The sequence below is a fragment of the Bison bison genome, unplaced genomic scaffold (genome assembly GCF_000754665.1).
Source record: "Bison bison bison isolate TAMUID 2011002044 unplaced genomic scaffold, Bison_UMD1.0 scf7180017846282, whole genome shotgun sequence".
NCBI lineage: Eukaryota > Metazoa > Chordata > Mammalia > Artiodactyla > Bovidae > Bison > Bison bison.
In genome coordinates this window covers 8,017-8,414 of record NW_011476855.1, presented here as the reverse complement: position 1 = coordinate 8,414, position 398 = coordinate 8,017, and the positions used below count along the sequence as shown (strand labels likewise).

At 70.9% G+C, this 398-nt stretch overlaps 1 protein-coding gene across 1 annotated transcript in view; it reads right to left on the bottom strand.

Moving 5' to 3' along the window:
• The window catches only part of LOC104988000 (hepatocyte nuclear factor 4-alpha-like), a gene marked incomplete at its 5' end in the record, with an annotated part of 6,143 nt that overhangs the window by 1,057 nt on the left and 4,688 nt on the right, over positions 1–398 (bottom strand). The gene's annotated exons all lie outside the window — the stretch shown is intronic.

Sequence of the window (398 nt, the reverse complement as noted above, 5' to 3'; positions counted from 1 at the left end):
GGGGCAGGTGCCGCGGCGGCTGGGGACGCATCTCCTGGGGGCGGGAATGGGGGGGGCCCCAGAGAAAGGAGATGTCTGTGGCGTCCTCCACACGGTTGGCCCAGATGCCTCACGCTCAGCCTGGGCTGGACCCTGGAGGGCAAAGAGTGGACACCCTCTTCCCCACAGAGGCCGGGAGGCCGGCCTGTCCTCACCCAGCCTCGGGGGCACCCCCGCACCCCCCCACGGGGAGACAGGCTTGGGGGAGCAGCCACAACGCCGACCCCCACTCCTGCTCCAGGGCCGCTGACGGGGGCAGCAGGACCCCACGCACCCAGTTCCGGCTCCCCCAGCCGACAAACGCTGGGTTTCGGGGCGTGAGACAGAAAAATGGACCGGAGGGAGCGCACGACGGTGCA